The sequence below is a fragment of the Stegodyphus dumicola genome, chromosome 1 (assembly GCF_044657685.1).
Source record: "Stegodyphus dumicola isolate Sdum_Otavi_A_Nest chromosome 1, ASM4465768v1".
NCBI classification, from domain to species: Eukaryota; Metazoa; Arthropoda; class Arachnida; order Araneae; family Eresidae; genus Stegodyphus; species Stegodyphus dumicola.
In genome coordinates, this window is record NC_140768.1 from 55,778,769 (window position 1) to 55,796,767 (window position 17,999).

General features: G+C 33.0%; 1 protein-coding gene and 1 long non-coding RNA gene across 7 annotated transcripts in view; one reads left to right on the forward strand and one right to left on the reverse strand.

Moving 5' to 3' along the window:
* The window catches only part of LOC118202882 (uncharacterized), a 236,379-nt gene extending 235,000 nt beyond the window's left edge, over positions 1–1,379 (reverse strand). The window contains exon 1 of the long non-coding RNA XR_015040654.1: positions 1,232–1,379. This is a non-coding gene — a long non-coding RNA (uncharacterized LOC118202882). The remainder of the gene's footprint in view (positions 1–1,231) is intronic.
* Positions 1–17,999, forward strand: part of LOC118192724 (uncharacterized) — a 323,131-nt gene that overhangs the window by 51,672 nt on the left and 253,460 nt on the right. The window lies entirely within an intron of this gene.

Consider the following 17,999-nt stretch of genomic DNA (forward strand, 5'->3'; position numbering starts at 1 on the left):
GGTTACTTCCTGAAATTTGCATATGATTCTTGAAGATGTGTGTAGTGATTTTACAGGTGATATATTTATTTTAGAGTTCAATTTTCGCGTGACTCCGAATTATCCTTAATTTATGGACATGAGTGCAAATTACCTTAGCCTTAACTGCCTGTGTCATTTTATTCTATTTCCAGCTAACGCATCAGCTCGAATTGGCATTTCAGGTCTGCGAATTGAAACTATATTTTAAATTAACATCTCTGTCAGCTTGTGCATCTTATATATCCTTTACGTTCCCTTTGTAATAATTAAGAATGTTAATTTATTCTACATGGGATAGGGCCATGCGCCCTGCTACCCAGGTCCTGAAACAGAGGTTTTGCTCCTATGTCTTAGGGGACAGTTATTGTAATCGTCCGCTTAATCGGAATGTATACTTCGAAGTTTCGAGAATTTAGAAACTGCTCATTAATAGAGAGTATAAGCTTAGGATAATTATACATTAAAGAAGATTTGACTTCGAATATTGCCAACTGATTTTATTTCATGTCATAGAAGTTTAGCGTTCGTTAGCCTTTAAGAATATTCTGAATTTTTCCAGTTAATTATTCATAACAACACAGGAAAATAAATCTACGAAAACGTCTAAAAGGAAAACTTCTTCTGCACTTTTTAAAGCACTTTTTTCCTAATATTTTTGTACACTAAATCTTTTTAGCTCCGATGCTCGAGACCCTATCTTCTGTTAAACAACAAAATTAATCCCCTCCTTTCATCGAATCGAAAATCGAACAATTCCTGCCATAAGAATTATTTCACTTTACGTAAACATAGACTGGTACAAAACACATACACAAGTTCCTTTTTTATAATATTAACTACAGTGTTTACATATGAACTTAAACTTCTCAAACTACATACAGAAAGAGGCTCTCAAATTCACAAGAATACAAAGAGATACGAAATTTGAGACAGAATTCATTTGGCTACGATTATTGATCAAAATACTTGATCATTGATCATTAATATTGTTAAAATAATTAACTTTACAGGTTTACATCTTCTTTATGGTAATGAGTATGATAAAACATTTAATGCTAGAGCAATGAATTAAATTCCTATAATAGATTATATTAAAACGGTTAAAGAATGTGGAATTACATAAATCAGTAATCATTAATCATGAATTCATAAACAAATGTAGCATTTATTGTTGTGGTTTTGACAATAAGAACGGTGCATTGTTACTTACCTTGAAGACTTAATGATGCAAAATGATCGATAACGTTCAAAAGTTTCATTTAAACTGCGTTTCTATTGACTGAATTTAAACGCAAGTGGGGAAATGTTTCAGTGCAGGTTTAAGTCATAACAGTAAATAAAATTTCTTCCACTTCCAAGATTCACTGAAACAGAAATTGTTGAAAATGAGCCAAGAATCATGACTTCAGAACTACATTTTTTAGAAACATTTCTTTTAAAAACGATTGCATAAACAACTGGAAGCTATAATTTAGATACATATTAGTAGAGACGGAATACAACTTTATAATGTTTTAAGGAAGATCATAATGATGGAGCTCTGTTTAAATGACTGTTATTATGAACTGAATCCAAGTACGCATTATTAAATCACTAAATGCCAAGTTAAAATTTCGTAAATTTGTTTGGCAGTCAGTTGTTCAGTTGTGTTGATCAGCTAATTTGATCTCTACATGAATTACTGTTATTTCCCGCAATATATTCTTGAATGAATTACTTTGCAGCAAAGTTAGTCAACTACAGCGATCGGACAGAAATGTTGTGGTTATTACTGTCATATATAGTAGCATATAAAGTGAAACAAAAAAACAAAGTAATGTGCGATTTAACGGAAAAGAACATTATTTAACCTCCTCAGAACTTCTCAGGCAGCTATAAGTAGCAGTTTATACGGGCAGTGAATACAAATGTATGAAAGTGCATTAATTTCCCAAGCTATGTGTCAAGAAAATAAAGCTCTAACTGTAATTTCATTTAAATGGAAGCATATAATTCATAAATATAAAGGGTTAAAGAAGCACGAGGTTCAGAGTGAACAAATTTTGTTTCAATTTTATTAATTTTACTTTTCTTACTATTAAATTGGATATAGTACATTTATAGATACAACATATACTTACGAGAATATATATTTTATTTCCCGTCCCGTCGAAGGTCTTCATTGTACGGAAATGCTCGTTATTATAATAAGGAAGTCACTGAGGATACTCATTAAAATAAAGAGGGTAACTTTTTTTTTGGCCTTTCTGGTTTCCTATAACAAATTAGCGTGAAATATGTCAGTTTAAGTAAAACCATTTCATTGCTTGAATCTGTTCTACGCTGAATAAAAAAAAATCGAGAAAATATAATCGATATAACATTTTAATGATATATATGTATTTGATTTTGTTTGTTATTAGGTTTTAAATAATATCTGATTATTAAGCATTCAAATTCTCTTTGTTTAGAGTAATTGTCCTTGAACATGGTGGCGGGAACTAACAAATGAAAGCTATAATCCATTTGGAAAGCCAAAAGCAATTCAATGTTTTAAAATAATGCTATAAATCTGCAGTCCTAACTACGTTCAGGATCTCTACCATAGCTGCAGCAGAAAAAAACAGCTTTTTTAAATCGTAATGTTATTTTAAATATTGAAAAAGCTGTATATTAAATTTGGCTGTCTTGAATATATTCCAATTTTTAACATACAACATCGGCAAAAATTCTGGTTACGGCATGAAGGATGAAAATATTTTATTTCTGAGTTTGAAAATACATTGGTTTTAAACTGAAGAGTTTGGTGATGAAATTTGGAAGACCTTTATACACTTTCCTGATCGGCAACAAATTGGCTCGCGAAAGGAAGATAAATATTTTATTTCGAGCAATGGTGAGATATTGCTTTGAAAAAACTGATTTTGTTAGTCAAAAATTTATTAAATTTACATAAAATATGAAATTTAAGTAAAATTAATTCGAATTAAAAATATGGTCTGTGAGATACACATGTTGAAATGAAGATATATGTGCGTTCAAAATTTGGTTGCTCTAAGTGCAGCCATTTTCCAAAAATGCGAGGACTATAGTTCTACGAATATATACCGCTTCTTCGCTATTTAATAAGATAGATTACGGTATTATGTAACTAACGATGCTGTTAAATCTACTAAGATGAATTTGTAATTTTGATATTAATTCGCTTAAAAGCATTTCAAAGTTATGTACGCAATAATTGAAAACCCATATACAGGTATGAAACGTGAAATTTCACTTGTTGGGAAGAAAGTAATATTCTGAAAGGAACTTATTGGAAGGTCAAAGAATATTGCGAAAGAAAATCGAAGAAAAGATAGATAAAGCGGATTTTTTTTTTTTTTTCCCTGTAAAAAGAAATAACTTCCGGTCTTAAATAGGGCACATCTAATTGTTTATTGCCGAGACTCGAACCAGGAGATCTTGTTAATTTCAAACGGCTGTGCAAACTTGGCAATTGTACATATTAAATTTGTAATATCTACTTGTTTGGTTTTTGGTATGACAGCTGAAGTACGTGTAGGAACCATACATAAGAAGGGTTAAAAGAACCCTTTATTAACGCTCTTTAAAACTCACAATACGTCGATTTGACGTTAACAAACTACGCCTCGCTCGGGCGGTAACTCAACTAACAAGAACTGAATTAAAAATTCAGAGACGTTAACAAACTGTAGAATTTTTCTACAGGGCTCAAATAATCCCGTTACCTAAAACCGTGTCGAAATCCTGTGGCAGCCAATTAATAGTTGTTACGCCACGTTAACCAGCAATAAATCTAGAATCAGAAGCTCACGCTACAAGGCACAGTGCTTGCTTACACTCTCTAACGTTCCCTTCTAGAATTCGGTATTCAAATCTTTCCTCCTCAAAGTAGAATTTGCATCCCTTCACGCCCTTTACCAAATTTAAATATTCTGGCATTGAGAATTAGGGGAATGAAGGAAAAGAAATCTTATATCTATATCTTAACTGTTTATTGAAAATAAATGTAAATCCCTACAAGGTCATCAGATTGTTGTTTCCGTTAGGCAAGTGTAATTCCTAGATAAATGGCTTGCCAGACACTTTAAAGTATTAAAACATTCTCAGTTGTAGGAGTTTTGCTTTTGTCAAACAGCCATAGACTTAACAGCCATAGATAGACCCTTCTAAAAATAAAAGTCAAGTACTCTCTTGATCAGTGTTGATCTAATGGCAGTGACATTCCTTTTTGTTAACCAATTATGAAAACATAGAAAAATGTTGCTGATGAAATGACTCCAGCTTTTGAAGTTTCTCGAACAGTATGTTTCAGCACAATCAGCCACGTTCCTTTTGTCTCTCTCTCTTACTTCGGATTGTTATGTTTTCGGATGGCACTATGATCTGATCTTTTGTGTTTTGGCGAAATCCTTCGTAATTCAGCATTCTGGGCTACATTAAGGTCACCTTATGCTGCAAGCAAATTAAGAATACATTTGAAATATTTCAGACATTTTCGAACTAAAAATTCGTTATAACTGTGCCACGTTTGCTCCGCGGTAATAAGCATTGCAAATCTGTCCATGAAAATCCTGAGTTATAAAATGTGTTCTAGGTAATAAGAAACGCTAAGTTCCTTTCAGATGATCTTGCATAGATGGTACATGAAATAAGAATACACGGATGTGGTCTATTTCTGAACTCCCTTTTCGTCCTGCGAGAAATTTACTACAGACTAGCCTCTCTTAAAACGTTTTCAAGCATGCCAACTGCGGAAGTAGTTGTAGACTACTTCCGCAGTTGGCATGCTTGAAACTACAGCGATAGTACTACAGCGATCATCTCATAGAAAATTTATCTTTCATGCTAAATTTAATAAATACTTCTATGATAAACAGATAAGTGTATGAATGCCGAAATTTTAGGAACATTAGAGGTTGCTGTAGTTTCTTATTCACGACACAAGAAGCTTTCTCTTAATACAATTTGCATTAGAAAGTTTTAGAATCAATATGTCGTATTAATTGCAATTACGTTTTATGTATCTCTTGCTTAATTTCCTTTAACATGGTCCAGAAAATAATTTAATGGAAGTGAGTCTTCGTTGTGGAAGGGAAAGCACAACCAGAATTTTTAATAAATTCTCTAGTTAATTGTAACTAGTAATGGTAGCACTAAAATATTCAAGGCGCAATTGTAAAACAAAATAATTGAAATTTCATGCAATCAAAGAATTAAAGTTATTGCAAAAAAAGAAAGAAAAATGATGAAGAGAATACAATTACCTGAACCCTCCTGATGGCATTATTAGAGATTCAGCATCACTGTAAAGGTGCTGTTATGACTTTCGTTGGCCTTCAGAAACGAACAACGTTTCTATATGGCAATATACATTCTCATTGACTCTATTTTTGTCATCATAGAAAACATAAAGTATCGAAATATATACCTTTCCAAAAGATGAGAACATGAAGAATGTATTTGAACTTACTTGTCTTTCACCTCTTTCTTACTGCAGTTGATTAAGTTTTATGAAGAGATACTAGATGACTCGCTTCAAGTTCGGCCTGAGGCAGTTAAACTTCAGCAACTGTGGTAAAAGTTCTTTCCTAATGTTTTTTCAAATTTCCATTATAAGTAAGCCTTAAATTTATTTTTTAATTTAGATAAGAATGGGTAACAGTATATGGATGCCGAAAGTAAGTACATGTATGTAAGGAAAGTAAGAACATGTACGCTAAAAGAAGAAAAAGCTCATTACGATAGAGCAAAAACGTAAAATAACTAAAACATTCGATGATGGTGAAAGAAATTCTAGGCGAGCTCGTTTTAGAGTGTATGAGGTAGTAATGCGAATAAACTTGGGACTAACAGAATTAGGTGGAAAGAGGCGTAAAAATAATAGCTTCATATTCACTTGGAACGAAATCGAATAGAAGAAGAAGCGAGGAAACGTTTCAAATGGAATTTTTCTTACTAATGTGGATAGAAGATTGCAATGAGAACCGCGTTTCGATTAGTAGTATTAAACGCAAAGTATTTTCGCCCTTCGAAAGGGATACTGAATTGGTAGCGAAAACGATTTCGTAAACACTGTTTTAATTTAATGGTTGTTATAAAACGCAGTGCATCGTCTAATATAAAAATCAAAATTGAATCTTAAAGTATGGCCAGCTCATTGCCCAAAAATGTAGGAAAAGAATCGTAGAGAACGACAATTGGAATAGCAAATATATATATATATATATATATATCGCTTAGAAATGTGCATTATTTGCGAACAAAATTGCCTTCAGAACATTTCTTTAGAAAGAAGAAAAACCTCTGGTTGTAAAGCATCAAACGATGGAAAACAAATCCATGCATGTAAACGGAAGAAAATGCTGAAGGCTATTTTAATCTAAAAATCTAAGGATATGTTTAACACTAAAATCTTATATCCTTTAGAGTAGTGCTTCCCAACCGATGGACTGTAAGTGTATCATGAATTGTTTAATAATTAAGTCTTGATTATGGGGCGACAGTACCGAAGGGCTACACAAAAATTTAAAGAATGTTTTGGCTCAATAATTCATGGAAAATTTACTTACGTTTATGTAGCGATGATGCACATGCAATGACAGAAAAAGTCAGAGGCTTAGCATCTGAAGTTCGGTCTTCACACTTTGATATTCAAATAGTTAAGTCTTTAAATCTTACAGAAGCGCTTATGTCAAACGGCTTGCCTCTAAAATTAAAATCCACTTTTAACCATATTTTTAACATGGGAAATACGGTGACTCCGATAGAGTCTTTTTAGAATCAGAGCTGTTATTAGTCTCGAGCCTCACTTTTCTCAGTCCCTTTTTAGAAAAACGAATGCTGGCTCAAATATTATCGCCATGTATTATTTTTAAAGAAATAATACACAGAATATTAAAAAATATGTACGGTAACGCAAATAAACAAATGCTGCTCCCAAATGTTACTGTCATGTATTATTTTTAAAGAAATAATATAGCGAATATAGAAAAATTTTATGAGAACTAATATTCTCCCGAGAATTCTAAAGGTGCGCAGCTTTAAATATTTTCCTAGTTTGCTGTTGAATCTGAAATGGCATAAGTTCCAAGAAAATGATGTTTACTAAATAAAGATAAAAGGACGAAAAGTTAATAATAAAAAAATTCTGTACCAATTATCTTGTCGAGACATTAGGTATTTTTTGAAAGCAAGAGAGATGAAAAATGAGCAGTACCCTCGCCGAGACTCGAACCAGGAACATCTCGGACAAAATAGTTACAACATACAAATATTTTCTTTACAAATACGTTTCTTATTACTTGTTACTTGTTATTACTTATTTCTTATATTGTTGTTAGCGATAACATATAGTAGTAAAACGTTAAAATTAAAGAGAACAACTTAATGTGTAATTTGAGGGTTGCGAAGAGCTTCATATTTGATCGCAATATAATAATTTATAACTAAGATATTATTGACCTTGATACTGAAGTTTAATACACTGTTAGTTAGCATTAAAGGATACCGATATAACTAAAATTTAAGTGCTACTTGCTGGAAAAGGACTAAAAATACCTTCTCCAGATTTATCATATAACATAAATTACCTCATTTGCCAGTTGATTAATCTCTAAATATTTAATTTAAAGTCGAATTAATGAAAATTTTAAGATGAGGGAGAGAAATGATTTTACGTGACCATCAATTCCGTAAATTACATGCGAAAATAAGGAGCTGCGAAATTAAGGAGCTGTTCTGCGCTCATTGGTCAGGTCAGCAATCTGATGTTCAACACGGAATTGCTCGACCCAGGTATTAATAAAAAATAAAACTAGATATAGTGGTAAGGGGGCAGCCGTTTCTATATTATCACTTCTCGACAAATCGTCGAAATTTTTATTTCCTTATACGAAGTAAAGGAAGTATTGTAATCACAAAAAATTTCTGATGTCATACTTCAAAGAAAATACGCATTTGGACCGCACTCGACAAAACAATTTGAACGGTGTTTTTGTGTGACATCTGTACGTATGGACACAATAAATGAATGATTTCGCTAAAATGGATAGTAAAATAGATTTAAAAAGGATTCGTAAGAGGTGTTTTCCTGATGTACGTATGTATTTCGCATAACTAAAGAACAAGCAGCCGTAGAATGTTGAAGTTTTATATATGGAACTGCTATAACATCTAATTTTGTACCTCCCTTTTTTATTGCAATGCCTGCACCAATGCTCTCTCTCTATATATATATATATTATGCATCGGTTAAAGCTTTTACGCCTTTAGTTAATCTGCTTGCAATAGTTGTAGATTTCGCAATAATTTAAAATCTAATGTGGCGAGTTAAGACTAAGGAACCGCCACTTGTTTACATATGAAACTCAATAAAATAGTAAATTAAGTCAGTTTCTACACCTTCAGCGTCATTTTGCTAAGTGGAACCAAAAGTAAACTTTTAATTTTGTGAACCAAAAAAATCTACCTTCCTATCCACACTGCCGAATTGCTTGTCTTTGACTAGAATCTCTAATTTTAATCGCATTTTTTTAAACTATCTTCAATGTTTTAGATGTTTCTTTATTTTGCAATTTTTAATGAAGACCTTTTGAGTTTTTACGTATTTTTGCTTTGCCGCTGAGTGAGACCTGAATTAATGAATGATAAAATGAAATTCGAGGAAATATTTTAAATGAAATGCTGCAAAATATATGTATAATTTAATAGGCCTTATATGGAAGGCGCGTGGTAACCACATCCGAATTTTTAATTCTCATAACAACGTCGTAGTAAATTTACTTATTTAATTTGTTTCAGAAGTATTTAATTTTTGAATTTAATAGGTAAACGTACTTTTTCCTTTGCGTACCACCTATTTTTGTCTTCGGTACCACCAGTAATACGCGCACCAACGGTTGAGAATCGTTGGTCTACTACATAACACCTTATCATCCGCCTAATTTGCATATTTCATGAGCTACCTTCTGCGCACAAGTCCAATTTTGAGGTCATTTGCAGATGATAGATATAAATAATTCTGCCACTGCGTGTAAGTTGAAAACTTTAAATAGGGAAGAATTTTTTTTCACATAATCCTTTAACTTTGACAAGTAGTGTACAATACTAACAAATTAAAATCAGATTTACAAGCACGTTCATCCAAACATTTCCTATTCCTTCGCCTTTTTACAAAAGTTATAAAGTTTTATGATTGAGAGCAAAAGCTGGCATTCGATAAATAAGATCGATTTTGAATTTTGTGCACTCCGTCCTAAAATTAAGCAGTATGGTAAGTATAAGTTTAAAGGTTATACGCATCCAGAATATATGCATTCAGATGTTATAGAAAATGTTCCATATGAACATGGCGGCGTCGTGTATTCTTTGCTAACATAAAATGTACGTGACGCTGACAGACTGCTTAGTGAATTATCACTAAATCTTTTAAAGTACTACAAAATCAGGAGGAGGGTGTATAGAATCACTTATTAACTCAAATAACGTTTAACAGTGGCCATCAACTCGAGCTTACAGAAACTAATGTTTGGTAGATATCAAAAGGTAATGGATAAACTTAAAAACTGATGAAGTTAAAGTATAATTTATCAGCTTGTCAGTTTAACTATCGCGCAAACTGGCTGATTGAATTTAAGTGAATGCGAGTTTTGTAGGCAAGGAATAATTAAACGTAGACATGATAGAAAGCATAACAGCGTTTTCGTTCGTACAATTATTTCACGTAAGACATTTTGCACATCCTATAACGAATAGATTATTATTCTAATTTATTCAAATGTGATTATGTTATGCATGTTAAACCAGATTTGTGTAAAATTTATCTGTGTAATTTAAAATAACCAATATATGTTAAATATTGGATATGTAACGAATATATAATCTAAAATAGTTTTATTTAAAGAAAAACTTCTAATAAATCTATGTTTTACTTTTTGATCAAATTTTAAGTTATGAATGTTAAATTATAGTCCTGCAAAATTTTCTAGCATACTTAAATTTCCTATATGATAAATTTGTTCCTTAAGTGTAATTTGCATTACAACATTACCAATCAAGGAAAAAAATCTGAGTTTTTTCCTTTATAACTACGAGTTGATGCAACAATAATAATTTGAAAGTTTATTTCAACGTCATTACTTTTTAAAACTTTTTCCAGGTGGTAAAATACATATGTGTTTTTCAGCGATTGTTTATTCTCCCCTCAAAAGGCAACACGGGGCTGCGGACACATCTGTTGTCTATACAAATACATTAAAATTTTAAATCTGTTAAAATCCAGATTTAAATTGCTATGAGTTCATATTACTTGCTGTCCCCCACATGCTCAACAGTTAGCACAAACCCTAATTTCGTAGTTTAATATAATAACTGAACACTATGATTATTAAAATAGCTTCTCGTGTACATATTAGACTAATTTTGCGCAATATTATGCGACTAAGTATTACCATAACTGCGAGTTTTATTAGACAGATGGCATGGTTAACAGTTAGTAAACTAATGATTTAATTCCAAAATTGTAAATGACATCGTTAAGCGAAATGGCAGTTTCTCATGTGTTCATCAATAAAGGACTTTTCCTACGCAACCATAGAGAATGGAAGTACCAAACTGAATTTACTATACACATTAGTGCTTATAATTTAATAAACCATTTATTAAAGTACTATGTATGGAGAATCCGCTCAACTATTAATAATGCCTCTTCCTATTAGAGGGCTTTTTATAAAGAATTTGGGATATTAAGAAAATAACATCTTATTATATCCATGAGAATGTTAGTACATTTACGTTCGTCTGGATGTCTGGTAAAATACATTGCTATGAATTATTGCTTAGATGCATGATTTAATATTCTGGATAATTATAAATGTGTATTGTACAGGGCATCATCTAACGGCATGCGATACATGCGAATTTCTTTAAATATAGAGCTTAGCAATGAATCTTTGGTTTTATTTAATATGATAAATTCAAAACAAAACGAATTGCGCGCTATCGTTTCGATTTTCAGCTTCTGCAAGCTATCTGAATATCAGCATCATTAACGAAATAAAGAATTTGCAAAGTCAAAAAGCGAAAAACATTTTTCCTCTGCCGTACCGCAAAGTGTATACGGTATAGGGAAAAGTGGGTTGGACTCCAGTTATTCGTCATAGACAAGCAGGTGTAGTGTCATTCCACTAACTAGTATCTATCAGAACAACGCTATCGAGGATCGTGTGCGACGTGCCTAGGCGCATTTGCTTATTTGATTCATGCCACAGCCCTAGGTTTTGAACCGCATGCGGCGCTCCGTGCATCTCATCCAAAGGCATATTTAAGTGAAGGGTCCCTATGCCGATATCAACGGCAAGCAAATGACATGCGGTCTCCTCGGAGCCTCCAGACACGTATACGGCCATCAGAATACTGCACGCAGAGCCGGGACTCGTCTGAAAAGACGGCATTATGCCACTCCTGTATCCAGCGTTGTCGTTCGGCGCACCAGATTAGCCATTTCGCTCTATGTTACATTGTCAAATGAAGCCCAAGTAATGGTTGCCGTGCTGATAGTCCACGCTACTGCAAACGTCGATGCACCGTACGTGTGGATACTGGGCGTGCTGGAAACATGCCCATTTCCTGAATAATGGACCCTGATTCCGTGATTTATTAAGTTTTCAAATTTATACTGACTTTTTGATCACCCTGTATTTCAACTTTGATGGGGGTAAAGTCCTTTGCTGCTTCTTTGGCAAGCTCGTCGACCCTTTCATTTCCTGAGTGGCCGACATTTGCTTTTATTCAAGTTATCTTAATATTTTTGCTGCTGTTGGATGAAAATAGGTTTTGCCTTTTTTATTATGCTGCTTTTGTGCTGAGGATTGACTAGCTCTTGTATGTCAGATTGTGAGTCTGCGAAAATATTGATTTCTTTAAAATTGAAATTCATTCCCGTACTTGAGACCTTTTTTTATTAATTCATCGAGCTGTGAGGCCATGTGGAGTTTGATCTGGTTGGCCTAATATTTTGAACGTTAGAATTGTAGGTGAGGCTGGGTGTCTGCTATACGGGTGTTCGCTTTTTTCATACTCTTTTGGTTGAAGTGTTTCATTGTTTATAGAGAGGTTAGCCTTAATTGGGATAGCTGCATTTTAAGTGTTTCCATTTCCACTGTGAGAAAGAGAGGGGAAATGCTCTTTATTGTATAGAGTGATGCACTGGAAGTTGTCCTATACGAGCGTGAGATAGCCAATAAGAATAGCTGTTGTATCGCTTGCAACTTTTTTATCTTCTTGGTGTTTGTGGGGCGGACCAGATGGCATCTCCGTACGTGATTATTCTTTCAATCACTGTCGAGAAAAGGATTTTCTGGATCTGTGGATTATGCCCCAACTCTACTCCTGTAACTTGCGAAAGTTTTGGGCAGTGTTAGAAGACTTCAATTACAGATATTTGAGATGTCCCACCTAACTCAGTTTCTGATCTATTATTAGCCCTAAGTATTTGGTGCTTTTGATTCTAATCTTGGGATTTTTTGACTTGATTTGTGGAATAGCACTACCGCAAAGTGTAAGAGCAGCTCAAAAGCTTTCCCTACCTGCAAGTGGTACGCTTAATCTCATCAAGAAGTTTTGCTCTTTAGCATTAAATTTGGCGTAATTCATTATTAAGTTCTAGTCATTCTTATTACGCAAAAGTTACGAAGTTTAAATTGTACTGTACAGGCTTTTAAGGGTTTATTCAACTCATATTTAGATTTTGATCATACTCTGAAAAATAAAAATTACTTAATGATGAAACTTAACGGGCATGTAATACGTGAGATATATGTAATATATAAGATAAAAGCATGGGACATACACAAATTACATTACGCAGGAAAACAAACTAATTAATACTTTATGAAATTAAAGAAAAATTTCTCTGAGCATCGTTAGTCAGTTCTAAATTATGAATTCAACAATTTCAGTGTGTTCTTAGTACCTGTGTACAGATATGAAATATTTTGCTGTAATAAATTTCCTTAAAAGAGCAAAATACTTGGAAAAAATTCAGCAACTACGGAATGTCCAATTCCTGTTGTCAAAATACGAGCTCATCAGGGAAAGTAATTTTTCTGGGCCTTTTTTATTTGCTCAAAACGTGTTCAAGACACTATAAGAAGAAAACAAACAAAAAAGAACACTGATATGTCTGTACGATGAATACTAATAAAAATGTTAACTTTTACTTTATTGTTCCCTTGGCGTGTACAGTGGTTAGCGGAGGCTGATTGCTAGTCTGAACTGCAGGATAAATGTCTGAATGCCGTGTAAAGCTATATTATTTAAGTGTCCTTTAGGCTTCTCGCAAGTGTACCATGAGACCACCTCAAGTGGTGTACCCTGGGCAGCTTTCTCGGTAACTAACCGACTAAATGACTGATAGGCTCGGCTATTCATAATGCGTAAGAAGTAAGCATTTAGCTATAATAAATAAAATTAAGAAAGAAAGAAAAATATAGCTTTAATCAGGGTTTCTTAAACTTTTTTCAGTCGCGACCTCTTTCTATTACTGAGATTTTTTCGCGACCCCCAGGACCCCATAATATTTACGAAAATTTTGTAAGACCCCATAAGCGTTGCGCAAATCCGACACACGTCTGTGTGAAACTGTCAGTTTTTTCACTTGTACTGTTGCAGTTTTAGGTCATTAACTTTAATTTCTAATTTTAAGACATAGAACAATGTGAAAATTTTATATAACTAACAGACGGAATGACAGCGTCATGTGCAAAACAAGTAAAATGAACGTTTCTATTATAAAAAGAATGCGTCGAAACGTTTTCCTTTTTTCTTTGTCGGTATTGGCTTATCATTATTTTCAGATACATCGTGTAAAAATATTTGGTAATTGTAAAATTATTATAATATGCTAAAGAAATAACAAAGATACTAAATTTTTTTAGTGACTCCCTCCTGCAGGTCCCGCGACCCACAGCTTAAAAAACGCTGCTGTATATCATGCCTGGCTATTATGACTTTAATTACCTTTCATTTATTTAGTTATTTCGACATTATGCTCATTTATTTATTTTAATTTAGTTTTTATGATGTATTAATTAACTTTTAGTTACTTTTTATAAACTTAATTTATTAATATTTTTACCTTTTTATATCTTATTTAATTAATCATTATTTATTGCTTTCCCCCAAATTTTATTCATTAACCTTCTTCCCGTTCTTGACGTCATTCTATTTGGTCTTAGCAGTTTTAATTTTAGAAATTAAGTCCTGCTATAATATTAGGACAAGTTCAGATATTTTCAAATACGAGCAATAAAGAATATATATCTTCAGTGTACTAAACAAAGGAAAATACCTGTAAAATTTTATCCAACTGTGATTAAAAAGTCAATGAAATTTCTATTCTGACGTGGTCCTAAAATAAATATTAAAAAATAAACATAAAATAAACATTAAAAGAAGAATACTCGGGAAAGAAACCAGGAAAACACTGGGGAACTAATCGCAATGTGCTGAGTTTATTCATTTTAGGCTATTTAATTATTATTTCATTACTATTATCATGTAAGTGTATATATAGATATAATATATAATATAATCAATATTTCTTTAGTAAATAAATTATTATTATCTTACTTTGCATCTATTGTGCAAGTATTAGGAATTTTTTTTTTTCGATTTCAATGAATTTCAGTTCATTCAATATATACATATATATATATATATATATATACAGTGGTGGCCAAAATTGTGGGCACTTTTGGAAATTTTTATGTTTTTGAACTTTGTATGCTTATAGAAAACGTTACGTTTCGCAAAATGCAAACTTGTATATATCATTTTAAAGAGAATTTATTACTGAATTCAGTACAAAACACAAAATTCAATTATTTGCAATACAAAAAAAGTTAAACGATAATAGTTATCGATATACATTATATAGTGATGATTGCAGTGAGTTATCAGTACTTAGTAGGGTACCCTTTATTTTTGATTACAGCTTCACATCGACGTTTCATTTAGCTGACAAGAGTCTTAAGCTCTTCTTTCGTTATTACATGATGCCAGGAAACAATTATAGCCTCAATTAGTTCCCTTTTATTTGATGGGCGCCTCATTCCGACAAGAGTTTTCAAAAGGTGCCACAAATTTTCGATAGGATTGAGGTCAGGACTATTTCCTGGCCATGGCAACAATTTAATGCTCTTTGTACGAAACCACTCTTTCGATATTTTGGCCGTGTGGCAAGGAGCAGAATCCTGCTGATGGAAGGTAGAAGTTTTGGTTCTAGAATAGTGTCAATGTATTTTCTGGCATTCAGTGTCCCATCGATGACATGAAGGCGACCAATACCATCTGCTGACATGCATGACCAAATCATAACACTAACTAGGTTCTTCACAGTTGCTTGAATGCAGTCAGGATGTAGGTCTTCTATTCCACGTCTTTCATATTTTTGCCCATCACTACCGAATAACGATATCTTAGTTTCATCACTCCATATAACTTGTGACCACTGATCATCTGTCCACTTAATGTGTTCCTTTGCCCACTGTAGTCTGCTTTTTCGTTGCTGAAAATTAAGATAAGGCTTTTATCGTGGAATTCTACTTCTCAATCCAACATCTGTTAATCTTCTCCTGATTGTTCTTGAACTGACGGAAACACCAGCATCATTCAGATAACTTCTGATGGCCGCTGATGACATTTTTCTATCTTGAAGACATAGTCTTTTTATTCTTCTGTCATCAATAGATGTGGTGCACCTTTTTCCGCCTTTTCCTTCTTTGTTTTTTTATTTTTGTCTCCTGATATCGTAAACAAAACTTTCGGACTCTATATGTAGTCACTGAACCACCCACCTGTCTTGCAATTTCAGCATAGTAAAGATCACTTTCTCGTAACACAATAATATTACATCTCTTTCTAGGTGTCCAATCTACTCTTTTATATGATGTCATTGCTTCTTGACTAAATATTAAAAATTTTTACAAAAATTCCTACTTGTAATTGCAGTTTATAAGAAACAGGTCCTCCTTCTACAGAACAAAGCAAAATAATGAATTGTTTCAAGTGTAAACATGATGTCAGCTTCTACTGGCAGTTACTAACATTTGATTGGTTCTCAGAACAAGAACAGTGATTGGCCAGGAAAGCTAGACATTACAAACCACTGAATAACTGTGTTGTTTATTTATATTAAAGTATATATAACTTTTTTTGCATTGTAAATAATTGAATTTTTTGTTTTGTATTGAATTCAGTATTAAATTCTCTTTAAAATGATATATACAAGTTTGCATTTTGCGAAACGTAACATTTTCTATAAGCATACAAAGTTCAAAAACATAAAAATCCAAAAGTGTCCACAATTTTGGCCACCACTGTATATATATGTACGCTATCGCTCAAAAAAGTTTAAATATTTAATTAGCCTTCAAATTTAGCAATCTTCAGTTAAGTATATTGCGTGCGGAAGAGAAAAAAATAATAGTTATTTGCAGCTTATTCATTCAAATTCTGAAGGATAAATTTTCTAATTACTCTCACATTTCATAAATAAAAAGCTGTAGAAACACTAAATTATGGGAACTGAATCTCTCTAGTGTTTCATTAATCTTCTTATGCAGCATACGGAGATTAATACACTAGACGTTTCCTCCTAAAAATTTATGAGTTCTTGATGCAAATTATCTTAGATTAGGAACTTTTATGTGGTTGGGAACAAATTTCGTTTAATTTCAAGAGTACTACATCTTGTGTTTATTTTTTAACATAAAGCTGAACAGCATAATGGTTGCACATTCGTAATAGATGTAACGCCGAAAAGATTGATAGTAATGTTCTAAATTCTCAGAATTTGTAACTTCTTATGAATTAGGAGAAAGGTAACTTTGCTTAAATTAATTTAAATGTGTTTATATTATTTAAAAAAATATTTATATCCAACTGTATTTTATTGTTTTGGTAGTATAATTGAAAGCCAAAATAAAAGACAATGAATCATAGAAAAAAAATGCCAAATCCGAGCATTAAATTATAAACGGAAATAAATGTTTAGCGGAAAAATTCTAAAACCATAAAATGTAACAAATTATAATAGCTAAATAAAACTTCTGTAACGAGATATTGCATTTCTTCTGTATGCAGACAGATACATGCTCAATTTGTGGGATATTTCCAAAACATTGCACTGTTAAATATTTATTAAACACGTTGTCGCAAACTCATAAGGAAAAGTTTAAAATCAAATCAAATTAGGCAGATTAATTCGGACTTTGTAGAGCCATTACTTTTTTTAATGCTGGAGATTTGAAAAATGTGCAATGCTCTCGCCGGGAATCGAACTCTGGACCTCTCCAACATGCGTCGAGCATGCTTCCAACTACACCATGAAGGCAGGCGGAAAGGAGGGCAAAAACTCCTTATATACCCCCCTTTTAAAGAGCAACTGGTGATTAGAAGACCCACTCGCCAAATCCTGGTGATGACGAATTATAGTCAATTGACTTTAGTTTGGGGGCCCACTTATGGAGTTATGGGACCACTTTAGTTCGGAGTCATTAATCGGTTTTGAAGCAGGAAACGCTAAGAAGTGCCCTGGCTGGGACACGATCCCTGGACCTCTACATTCCGCGTCGAGTATACTTCCAATTACACCACGAAGACATGCGGAAAGAAGGGAGAAAATACCTTATATGCTCCCTCTTTTAAAGGGACACTGGGGATTAGGAGACCCAGTCGGCAAATCCTTGTGGTGGCGACACGTGAACGGGCGTGAACGGAAAAACGAAAACGTGGCATCGGGAATTCAAAAACGAACATTCGCTTAAAAATATGTCGTTTTTCTTATGAGGGTCAAAATGGCCCCAGTTGGCTGTTTTAGGTATATCTGCGATTATTTATTTAAATAATTAACGTATAAATATGAAAAATTGGCATAGTATACTTGGAAACATTTTAGAAAAAGTAAAAAAAATATC